A 12,274-nucleotide genomic window follows, 5' to 3' on the forward strand; every position below is an offset into this window, starting at 1 on the left:
CGAGGCTTGGGCTTGGTCCAGAAATTAAAATAACCTGAATAGGCCATGCCTTTTTAGACAAATTATAAATTCAGGTATATCTTCTGAAGAAAGCTCAATTATTTGGGCTGAAACCCAGGTAAAGGTTGGTTTCATTGCCGCAATCGAGGCTGATAATGTCTTTGATTATCACGATTGCTGACTGTGCTGCAATGTTGAAAGTACAAAAATTATGGATTCCTTATATTCAAATATAGTCAGCATCCTTGGAGAATTAATAAGAATTTTTCGAAAGATTTTGCGTTTCCCTCGCTCTGGAGTCTTAGTATTTCAGTAAGTAGCCATTGAAGCAGTGTTGTGTCGGAGCCTTAAATACCTCGAGACATAAACTGGTGCTGCTGCTGCAGGTGATGCTCATGATTATAAAGTTATAGTGACGATGATGATGATGATTATGTCCACTCTGGACTGACCGTAGCAGTTATCGAGTTTGAAAAGCGAACAGAAGTTTAAAAAGGGCCTGCTTTAAGCTGGAGCTATCAATACATGCAGTCGTCTTTGTTTCTTTTTCTGCCTCTTTTCGAGACCCAACGTGAATACCCGGATTCGGTGAGAAAACCGACACGTGGCTTCCGAGTTCATTTGTTTGAAAGCCCTCGCCGCCCAGACGTGCGGCGGAAGCTCTGCGTGCGTACTACGGGGCAGGGGTTTAGGCGGCTCTCAGCCACGCAGCGCGAGAAATCCCTTTCACTGCCAACCGGCCATCAGCTCGTCTAATCCCGTTGGGCTAAGCAGATTATACAGGGGCGTTAGCCTGCACTCGGCTTCTGCGAGCTCTGGACGTACATGTGGTGGAGCTAAAGGGAAAAATTCAACACATGTCACTCCTTTCATTTTGTCCGCTATCACGGAAGTACACTGATTCACTGTTTCCTCTGCGATGTTCAGCTCTTACATTTACACGCTAATACCGGGTATGTAATAATTAAGTGACACAAGGGTGACAGTGTACGACAGTATAAGCACAGTAAACACGGATCCGTTAACGGACAGTATGGGAGATAATTACGAATGTGTGGTCACCAGCCACCACTGATCTCAGAATGGAGTAATATCCTAGTTAGTACAAATCTATTAGTTTGATGCGTAAGTTGGTAGCGTTTCTGTTTTGCAAGTTGGTATTCAAATGGTTCAAATGCCTCTAAGCACTATGGGACTTAACATCTGAGGTCATCAGTCCCCTAGACTTAGAACTACTTAAATCTAACTAACATAAGGACATCACACACATCCATGCCCGAGGCAGGATTCGAACCTGCGACCGTAGCAACCGCGCGCTTCAGGACTGAAGCGCCTAGAATCGCTCTACTACAGCGGCCGGCAAGTTGGTATTCCCTTTGCTATCGGTTTATTTATCGTATCATTTTTTTATTCTAGTTAGCTGTTGCTATTTGAGTTTACATATTGTCGTTTTGTCGTTTGGAAATAGTGAGTGAATTGTGGACGTCAGAAAATGGTTGTGTCAGGTGGAGAAATCGGAAAGTTTTCGATCTACACTTATGTTTTATTTGAAGGAGTAGCGGCGGAGGTAGCCTGAAACATATGCGCAGTGTATGGGGATGCCACTGAATAGATTACAGCAAGAAAATGGTTTGATCGTTTTGAGGAGGATCGTTTTAAGATTAGTGACGCTCCACGTTCAGGAAGACCGGGTTTTGATGAAGATCCAGAATTCTCCATGCCACTGCACTCGAGAAACGGCGAATGTAATGAACTGTGAACATTCCACCATCGTGAGGCATTTGTTTGCGATAGGGACGGTTCAGAACTAGGCATATGGGTACCACATGCTCTATGCCACAATCACAAAAATCGGCGGGTGGCCACATGCACATCTCTGCTTGCACGTCATCAATTGACTCGTGAACAACACCGACTATCCCTATCCTGTACCGTTACCGGTGACGAGAAATGTCGCCTTCAGGAAAAGAAAGAAATGGTTCAGCCAAAGCAAAGCAGAAATTCCACGTACAAAGACATGCATTTGGTGGAACAGCGACAGTATGCTGTACTACAAATTGCTTCCTCGATGTATAGCCACCGCTCCTGGCATTTATTGTCAACAAACGAGATGTCTTATAGACGCAGTCCAGGGACAACGGCCAAGAAGACGACGCGAACTGATGCTACTGCACGATAATGCCCGCCGCATTCTGCTAGACTGACGAAAAATATGCACATCAGAAAAAGTTTTGCATCACCCGGGTTCCCAGAACTCGGGAAGAAGTCCTTCTTGACTGTGGATATTGTATCACAGACACAGCCACTTTGACTGTTCATAGATGTCACTATACCTGCCCAAAGATGTAAACAACGACGCACGAGCAGCGCCTATTAGACGGAGGGGTCCGACAGCCGATCAGTTCCAGTCATTCCACCAGGAAGGGGGTACACCGCTCGTGTTGTCTGTAGTTCAACCATGCCTAGACGGTCAATACCGCGGTTCGATCGCATCCACATTGTTATTTTGTGCCAGGAAGAGCTCTCAACAAGGGAAGTGTCCAGGCGACTCGGAGTGAACCAAATCGATGTTGTTCGGTCATGGAGGAGATACAGAGAGATAGAAACTGTCGATGAGATGCCTTGCTCAGGCCGTCCAAGGGCTACTACTGCAGTGGATGACCGCTACCTACGGATTATGGCGCGGAGAACCCTGACAGCAACGCCGCCATGTTGAGTAATGCTTTTCGTGCAGCTACAGGACGTCGTGTTATGACTCAAACTGTGCGCAATAGGCTGCTTGATGCGCAACTTCACTCTCGACGTCTGTGGTGAATTCCATCTTCGCAACCATGACACCATGCAACGCGGTTCAGATGGGCCCAACAACATACCGAATGGGCCACTCAGGATTGGCATCACGTTCTCTTCACCGATGAGTGTCGCGTATGCCTTTAACCAGACAATCGCCGGAGACGTGTTTGGAGGCAACCTCGTCAGGCTGAACGCCTTGACACACTGCCCAGCGAGTGCACCAAGGTGGAGGTTCCCTGCTGCTTTGGAGTGGCATTATGTGGGGCCGACGTACGCCGCTGGTGGTCGCAGAAAGTGCCATACCAGCTGTACTAAAAGTGAATGCCATCCTACGGCCAAAAGTGCAACCATATCGGCAGCATATTGGCGAGGCATTCGTCTTCATGGACGACAATTCGCGCCCCCATCGTGCATATCTTTAGAATGGCTTCCTTCAGGATAACAACATCGCTCGACTAGAGTGGCCAGCCTGTTCTCCAGATCTGAACCATTATCGAACATGCCTTGGATAGATTGAAAAGGGCTGTTTATGGACGACATGAACCACCAACCTCTTTGAGGGATCTACGCCGAATCGCCGTTGAGGAGTGCCTTGATGCACTTGTGGGCAGTATCCCACGACGAATACAGGCATGCATCAATGCAAGAGGACGTGCTACTGGGAATTAGTTGTACCGGTGTGTACAGCAATCTGTACCACCAACTCTGAAGGTCTCGCTGTATAGTAGTGCAACATGAAATGTGTGGTTTTCGTGAACAATACAAACGGCGGAAATGATGTTTATGTTGATCTCTATTCCAATTTTCAGTGCAGGTTCGGAAACTCTCGGAACCGAGGTGATGCAACTCTTTTTTTGATGTGTGTTCTATACAATACTTCGGTTGGGAAGTAAATTCACATACACATTTTCACCTGATCTTGCGCTCTAAGATTTTCATCTTTATCTCTGTCTATCGAAAAACCATGAAGCAACATCCTGTCCGGACGAAAATGAGCCTCAAAACCACAAGATTTCTACGGTCGGTGAATCGAAAAGTTACTCCAGCGTTGGCTGACTGATGCAAATAGTCAAGGAGAATATACACTGAAGCGCCAAACAAACTGATATAGGTATGCGTATTCAAATACAGAGATACGTAAACAGGCAAAACGCGGCGATGCGGCCGGGAACGCCTATGTAAGACAAGTGTCTGGCACAGTTGTTAGGTCAGTTACTACTGCTACAATGGTAGGTTACCAAGATTTAAGTGAGTCTGAACGTGATGTTATAGACTACAGTCGCCACACGAGCGATGGGACACAGTATCTCCGAGGTAGCGATAGAGTGGGGATTTTCCCGTACGACCATTTCACAAGTGTAACGTGGATATCAGGAATCCGGTGGCCGCCGGCCGCAGTGGCCGAGCGGTTCTAGGCGCTTCAGTCTGGAGCCGTGCGACCGCTACGGCCTCAGGTTCGAATCCTGCCTCGGGCATGGATGTGTGTGACGTCCTTAGGTTAGCTAGGTTTAAGTAGTTCTAAGTTCTAGGGGACTGATGACCTCAGATGTTACGTTCCATAGTGCTCAGAGCCATTTGAACCATTTTTTTGAATCTGGTCTCCGGAAAAAGATCTTCCAAGAACAGGACAACGACGACTGAAGAGAATCTTTCAATGTGACAGAAGTGTCAACCCTTCCGCAAATTGTCGAAGAGTTCTATTCTGGGGCATCAGCAAGTGTCAGCGTGGAACCATTCAACCAGCTGATGTTCCGTAGCCTCTTCTTTACAGGTCCAGTTGGCGGGAAGTCTTAGCATTGAACAGTTGTGTTGTTACAGTGTAAAGTATGGAACCCTGCGCAGATGGTCGGTCAATGTGATTTAAGCAACGTGCCGTCATTGAATTCTTGACAGCAGAAGGTGTCACCCCAAAGGAGATTCATCAGAGAATGAAAGCAGTTTATGGTGATTGTGTTGATGTGAGTACTGTGCGCCGCTGGGCTACTAAGTTTAAAGATGTTGATGCGGAAAAATCTGACCTGTGTGACAAACAAAGAGTTGGACGTCCTGTGACATCAACCACCGAGTTTCACAAGCAAAATGTTGACAGGACGATCGTTGTATCACTGAGAGAGAAATTGCAAGCACAAAGGCATTTCACAAGAACGTGTGGGTCACATTATTGCTTTGCTTGGCTATCAGAAGATCTGTGCACGATGGGTACCCCGGATGCTGACTCCTGAAATGAAAGCGCACTACTTGAAATTTGTCAGGAACTCCTCTCGCGTTACGAGAATGAAGGGGACGCCTTTCTCCATTCAATTGTGACAGGAGACTAAAGGTGGGTGCACCATTTTGGACAGTCTATGGAATATCAACACAAAGACTCGCCCCGTAAAAAGAAATTTCAGATGCAGCCCTCAGCTGGAAAAATCATGGCCACAGTGTTCTTGGACGCAGATAGTGTTATCCATATTGATTTCCTTGATCGTGGAACAACAATAAATTCAGAGCGTTACATCAGAACGCTGCGAACTCTGAAACGACAGCTAACATGGGTCCGAAAGGAAAAATGAAATGTTTTCCTGCAGCATGACAATGCCAAACCACACACTTCATGTGCGACCACAGCAGAACTTCAGAGACTGAATCTCACCACCATACAGTCCAGATTTAGCACCGTCTGACTTCCATCTGTTCCCGATAATGAAAGACGATCTGTGGGGACATCATTATGCTTCTGATGAAGACGTTGAGAGAACTGTGAGACTTCTTCTATGACGGCTTCAGAAAACTTATTTATCGTTGGCAGAAACTTATCCAATTGGCTGGTGATTATCTGGAAATGTGAATATTGGTAATTAAAAATCACATTCTAAGGATTATTTCTGCGTTTTATTTATTAAAATATTCCCGTCCAAACCCAATCAACGAAGGTGGAGGCATTACTTTTCATTCAATCGTCATAATATAAAGTTTCATACTGTTATTCCTCAGTTTCTCCCGGCGTATTTGTTGCTCGAACAGTCCACGGGTATACTGCCGGTTCATAGTGTCCAACGGGCACAATATTTCGGTGATCAGGCATGTCGCCATCGTCAGGTGCGCTGACGAACTGAGCTCATGCTTCAAAAGTTTTCTAAATGCATGACGTTCGGACGCAATTAAAAGAACTGTTTCATAATAGTGTCCCTGCTGGGCGCAGTATGTTCGTGCATTTACTTCTTCATGATCCAGATTTTCATTACAGTTAAATGCGAGTACGTGCGAGCAGCACCTCCTTTCACCTGCCATGTGTGGATGTTATTCTACGCTTTCACTGGCAGAACAACAGAGTTCAGGATGTTTCAAAAGAATAACGTGATTTTGGACGGTAATAATTACGAAACACGGGACGTACCGGCAAGCAAATGTGTGTTGTTTGAATGGGCGTGGTTTAGAGTTTCAGAACATCGCTGTTAGATGTTAGCCAATGCATTTTCTCAGTTTGCAGTCAGTCTGAAGTAATATGGTGTTCGCTCAAAAGAAGGCGTTTTGTGTGCTGGAGGTTGCGGAAAGTGAATCAGTGATTTAGGTCCAGCGTGCTTTTTGTCGGCGTTTTAGCACTGATCCGCTTGCACACAAAAACATTCGTCGTTGGTATCGCCAATTTCAAGAGACAGGATGCTTGTGCAAAGGTATGAGTCCAGATCGGATACGTGGAAATTGGACCTAGCCAAAAATACCACTGCTTCTCTTTCGTGCCCCTCGACTCATATAACTGCCATCTGGTTTCTGTACAAATTGTAAACAGCCTTTCGCTCCTTGCATTTGATCTCAGCCTCCTTCAGAATTTTAAAGAGAGTATTCCAGCCAACATTGGCAAAAGCTCTAAGACTACAAATGCCAGAAACATAGGTTTGCCTTTCCTTAATTTATCTTCTGAGATACGTCGTAGGACCAGTATTGCCACACATGTTCGAACATTTCTACGGAATAGAAACTGATCTTTCTTGAGTTGGCTTCTACCAGTTTTTCCATTCGTCTATAAAGAATTCGTTTTGGTATTTTACAGCCGTGACTTATAAAAGTGATAGTTCGATAATTTTCACACCTGTCAACACCTGCTTTCTTTGGGATTGGAGTTATTACATTCTTCTCGAATTCTGAAGGTATTTTGCTTGTGTCCTACATCTTGCACACCAGGTGGAAGAATTTTGTCAAGCCTACCTCTCCCAATGCTACCAGTAGCTCTAACGGACTGTTGTACACTCCCGGGGCCTTGTTTCGACTTATGTCTTTCAGTGCTCTGTCAAACTCTTCACGCAATTTCATATCTCCCATGTCTCCCATTTCATCTTCATGTACGTCCTCTTCCATTTCCATAATATTGCCCTCAAGTACATCGCCCTTGTATAAACCTCTATATACTCCTTTCACCTTTCTGCTTTCTCTTCTTTGCTTAGAACTGGTTCCCCATCTGTGCTATTGATATTCATACAAGTGGTTCTCTTTTCTCCAAAGGTCTCTTTAATTTTCCTTTAGGCAGTATCTATCTTACCCCTAGTGATACATGTCTCTACATCCTTACATTTGTCCTCTTGCCATCCCTGATTAGCCATTTTGCAGTTCCTGTCGATTCCATTTTTGAAACGTCTGTACTCCTTTTTGCCTGTTCCATTTACTGCATTTTTATATTTTCTCCTTTCATCAATTAAATTCAATATCTCTTCTGTTACCCAAGGATTCCTATTAGTCCTCGTCTTTATACCTACTTGAGACTCTGCTGCTGTCACTATTTCATCTCTCAAATCTATCTATTCTTCTTCTACTGTGTTTCTTTCCCTCGTATTTGTCAATTGCTCCCTAATCCTCTCTCTGAAACTCTCTACAACCTCTGATTCTTTCGGTTTATCCAGGTCCCATCTCCTTAAATTCCTGCCTTTTTGCAGTTTCTTCAGTTTTAATCTACAGCTCATAACCAACAGATTGTGGTCAGAGTTCTCATCTGCCCCTGGAAATGTCTTACAATTTAAAACCTGATTCCTAAATCTCTGTCTCACCATTATGTAATCTGTCTGAAACCTTCCAGTGTTTCCAGGCCTCTACTACGTATGTAACCTTCTTTAATGATTCTTAAACCATGCGTTAGCTATGATTAAGTTATGCTCTGTGCAAAATTCTACCAGGCAGCTTCCTCTTTCGTTCCTTCGCCCCATTCCACATACACCTGCTACGTTTCCTTCTCTTTCTTTTCCTACTATCGAGTTCCAGTCACCCATGACTATTACATTTTCGTCTCCCCCTTCACTATCTGAATAATTTCTTTTATCTCATCATACATTTCATCCATCTCTTCATCTGCGGGGCTAGTTGGCATATAAACTTGTACTACTGTGGTAGGTTTGGGCTTCGTATCTCTGTTGGCCACAATAATGCGTTCACTCTGCTGTTGATAGTAGCTTACCCGCGTTTCTATTTTTTTATTCATTATTAAACCTACTCCTGCATTACCCCTATTTGATTTTGTATTTATAACCCTGTATTCACCTGACCAGAAGTCTTGTTCCTCCTGCCACCGAACTTCACTATTGCCCACTATATCTAACTTTAATCTATCCATTCCCCTTTTTAAATTTTCTAACCTACCGGCACGATAAAGGGATCTGATATTCCACGCTACGATCCGTAGAACGCCATTTTTCTTTCTCCTGATAACGACGTCCTCCTGAGTAGTCACCACCCGGAGGTCCGAATGGGGGACTATTTTACCTCCGGAATACTTTACCCAAGAGGACGCCATTATCATTTAACTATACAGTAAAACTGCATGCCCTCGGGAAAAATTACGTCTGTAGTTTCCCCTTGCTTTCGGCCATTCGCATTACCATCACAGCAAGACCGTTTGGTTAATGTTACAAGGCCAGATTAGTCAATCATCCAGACTGTTGCCCCTGCAACTACTGAAAAGGCTGCTGCCCCTCTTCAGGAACCACACGTTTGTCTGGCCTCTCAACAGATACCCCTCCGTTGTGGTTGCACCTACGGTATGCTATCTTTATCGCCGAGGCATGCAAGCCTCCTCACCATCGGCAAGGTCCATGATTCAATAGTTCTTGGGGGGGGGGAGGGGGGGGGATTTTGTAGACAGATTGTAAGGTGTCAGGCAAATCCAACACCTTCCATGAAACCCCTGACATGATAAGCAAATCCAGTAGTATGTCAAATAGCTCCGAATAAATCGTTACATTAAATTAACCAAAATAATACGAGTTACGAGTGAGCAAATGGAATACCACAGACTAACACAAGAATGCCTAAATGCATGTAATACCGTCCCACCGTGAGACAGACGCAGTTCCGAGGGGAGAAATGAGAACAGAAGCCGAGAGCAGAATCATGTTAAGCTAGAACGCCCTACGATAAGGGACGGACACCCACGTCGCCAACTAACCACCAGGACCACCCCTGCAGCCCATGTTAAAAGCTAGAGCCCTCCAGAAGAACAGTATAGATCTTACGATAACACTAAAAGGGCCACACCAGCCGCAACTTTTAGCGTGAGACTTTTTCGCGTCTCTGTTACGTTGCAAACGTTAAAAACATTGCCCCACCACGAAAAGTATAACGTTTCTCATTGGATAGACAGAATTTTTGTAGGCGGAGCTTAAGGTTAACATTGAGACCCTGATTGGTCAGATGAAAACACAGCCAGAGAGTTTTTTTTTTTTCTTTTAAACCAACTTCGGTAAATTGTAGTATGGAGAAGTTAGAAAGGAGTTGCTTCCGAGACGGCGAGATGTGAGGAGCTGCGCCGCACTGACGCTGCCTAAACACCGACAAGGTAATGAACGCACGCGATGCCGCATTTTTGAGCGCATAAGGCTTCACTCTGTTACATCCCCATTTTGCGTAATACTATTGTCGATCGTCAATTGAAGCTCATGGTATTCACATTTGCTACGTAAGTTAAAATCTGAAACCACTTCAGCCACTGTAATTTACGACAAGTTAGACAAGTAATTAAAGATAATTGAGGGTCACTGTAGACCATTTTGATAGTTTTCTCTTTTGTGAAACTTAATTTAAACCTAGATTATAGATGTGATATGGCTTAGGTCATCCTTCGATCCATGGTAGAACTTGGAAACCCATTCAGGGAATATTCGTTCACATTTTTGTTGAACGCATTTGGTTTTTATCATCCTGTATTAAAACATTTCCTTTTATCAATAGTGCAATTTATAAACAATGTTTTGTGAGTAGAATAAAATTTCCAATGGTAAACTTAACTGCTTTTTCGACGTTATTTTACCAGCTAACTAAAAATAGGAAAGCCTTGAACCCCTTCCACTAAATTTAGTTAGTATTAAGATTCTTTTACAGGGAGCGCAGTGGAGCTGACGCTGAAATCGTTAAGTATTTGGTTATATCATCGCTAGTCTCACTGAACTCTTCTGAACTCTACATGTCATGTGTGGTCTGGCGTCTCCTTACCAGCAACAGGTCCCAGGTTCAAACTAGTCAATTCCCTAAAAAACACGCTCAGAGTGTCGTTGCGCGAAAGTGGTAGGGAGACACGACTTAGAACAACAGACACCACGCAGAATGTTAGAGAATGGTGACCTGCTAGGATGGTACAATACCATGATTGAAGGGCGACCACATGCCTAACTAGGTCAGAAAAATATTCTGTTAAAAAGTTTTCGTAATAAAAAATTTTTTTTAAAGGCATAAATAGATGAAAACAGTAGCTGCAGCGACAAATAGTAAGAAAGTATTCAATAGAAAGTCAGACATTCTAGCATAGACAATTGCATAATTAAGTTATGAATTTTAAAAATTGTTAGAATTAAGTTTTCTCCTCAATGCAAGCGCACAGGTGGCGAATACATCGTTGACAAGTTGGTTCTGACCCAACAAGTAAGTGAATGGATTGTCAGTTTTGGGTATAATAAGTGTCAAGTCGTGTGTGCAAAAAGTTTATGAAACGCGTGAGATCGTATGAGCGCATGTTGACTCGAAGTAGGGCGCGTGAATTGCTTTTAAAACAGAAAATAAGGGGTTCGGAAAGATTAGCAATGGCAGATCGAGACCTTGACCGAATTGAGGTAGAGACCCAGCATGAAGATGGACAGAGAATACAGGACAGTACAACAGACGATGCAGTATCGCGAGAAATAGGACATATAACGCACCATAACGAGGACAATATACGTCAAGGCATAGAATATGTAAGTCAGCATACGACAGAGGAGCAGGAAAGTAGAGAGACAGTCGATGAGGATTCTGACTTGCGTCTTGAATACGTAGAACCCATAGTACAAGTAATCCGAGCTCCCTCACCATAGAGTACAAGGAATGCGAGCAGAAACGTGTCACAGCACAGTTCAATGCAATCGGTTGCGAACCAACACTTGGGCGAAAACACAGAGCGTAAGACGTCCGAAGAAAACGCAATAGGACCCACCAATCTGGCAGAATTATTACAACAAATTACGGAAATCATGACAAGGCAAAATAAAGATATAGCGAACCAAATTCAAATTCAGAATGCAGAAACCACGAGACAAATGCGTGAGATTAAAGAACAAAACAAAAAAATTCAGTTACACCTAAGCCATATTGAAGACGAGGCAAAAGAATCTCGAGAAGTGATAGGAAACTTAATAACAGGTCACAATCAATTGAGAACAGACATTGACAAGGTACAAGTGGACGTACAAACATTGCGTAATGCCACTCAGGACGTGATCAAAACATAACGTAACAACACCCAGGGAGAAGTCAAGAAACTAGAGAAACATACAAGCAGCAGGTACAGCGCGTGAAATTGTTGAAAACAGTGTGTTACACAAACGTATTACAAAAGCAGCGCTGAAAAGATATGATATCCGTATAGTCAAAATAGAAGCACAAACGAAGCGACAATTTCAGAAATTGCGAACAGAGTTGTTGCAAACCATTGAAGAGCGTAGTGAACAGGATCGAACAAGCACTGAGTCTGCAACCACATCCGTATCTGTAACAGCACCGGAAAAACAAGCAATTAACGAAGATATTATGCATTTGCGATTCCAATCACAGGCGGAAAGTAACATACGTGAAATCAGACAGCCTGCACAGCAACAAACACGTTTCGAAATTCTTGATGAACAAACGGCATCACAAACACATGCGGAACCACAACTGTATGTTTCAAGACAGTTTGGATCGTGCAATGAAGCAGCAAGGTTAGCCAGACAAGATACCGAACCAATACCTGACAATGGAAAGCCAGGTCGCGAAGAGTACAGTGCAATGCATTCAGCTACACGTTCACAACCGATGGAAGAAAATTATTGCGTACCACTCCAACGATACTACGCAAGGGTAGGCGAAAGTTACAGTGGACAATATCCAATGGATCTACCACAACCGGAAAGAACGACGGGAGAAATGATCAGAAACAAAAGTGGCGAAGAATCGCGAATTTCATATGGAACTATGACGAAGTACGACAACGATCATTTTCTCACAGTCA

The sequence above is a fragment of the Schistocerca americana genome, chromosome 3, assembly GCF_021461395.2.
Source record: "Schistocerca americana isolate TAMUIC-IGC-003095 chromosome 3, iqSchAmer2.1, whole genome shotgun sequence".
NCBI lineage: Eukaryota > Metazoa > Arthropoda > Insecta > Orthoptera > Acrididae > Schistocerca > Schistocerca americana.